This window comes from Arachis stenosperma, chromosome 9 (genome assembly GCF_014773155.1).
Source record: "Arachis stenosperma cultivar V10309 chromosome 9, arast.V10309.gnm1.PFL2, whole genome shotgun sequence".
NCBI lineage: Eukaryota > Viridiplantae > Streptophyta > Magnoliopsida > Fabales > Fabaceae > Arachis > Arachis stenosperma.
Genome location: NC_080385.1, coordinates 79,214,532 through 79,215,231, shown reverse-complemented (window position 1 = coordinate 79,215,231; position 700 = coordinate 79,214,532). Strand labels below are relative to the sequence as shown.

General features: G+C 39.6%; 1 non-coding gene across 1 annotated transcript; it reads right to left on the bottom strand.

Moving 5' to 3' along the window:
* Window positions 1-365: 365 nt before the first annotated feature.
* On the bottom strand, window positions 366-469 carry LOC130952457 (small nucleolar RNA R71). The gene has a single exon (XR_009074636.1). It is a non-coding gene; the product is annotated as a small nucleolar RNA R71 (small nucleolar RNA).
* Window positions 470-700: the final 231 nt, after the last annotated feature.

Sequence of the window (700 nt, the reverse complement as noted above, 5' to 3'; positions counted from 1 at the left end):
GGATGCTTGGTGATTATACTACACCTACTTCCAATTTTTATGGAAGAAGCATCTCAATCCCTACCATTGGAGCAAACAATTTTGAGATAAAGACTCAACTAGTTGCTCTAATGCAACAAAACTGCAAGTTCCATGGACTTCTATCAAAAGATCCCTATCAGTTTTAAACTAAGTTCTTGCAGATCTATGATACTGTTAAGACTAATGGAGTAGATCCTGAAGTCTACAGGCTTATGCTTTTTCCTTTTGCTGTGAGAGACAGAGCTAGAACATGGTTGGACTCACAACCTAAAGATAGCCTGGACTCTTGGGATAAGCTGGTCATGGCCTTCTTGGCTAAGTTCTTTCCTCCTCAAAAGCTGAGCAAGCTTAGAGTGGATATTCAGACCTTCAAGCAAAAAGATGGTGAATCCCTCTATGAAGCTTGGGAAAGATATAAGCAGTTGACCAAAAAGTGTCCTTCTGGCATGCTTTCAGAGTGGACCATTTTGGATATATTCTATGATGGTCTATCTGAATTGTCTAAGATGTCATTGGACTATTCTACAGGTGGATCTATTCACCTAAAGAAAATACCTGAAGAAGCTCAGGAACTCATTGACATGGTTGCAAATAATCAGTTCATGTACACTTCTGAAAGGAATCTTGTGAGTAATGGGACGCCTCAAAGGAAGGGAGTTCTTGAAATTGATGCTCTAAA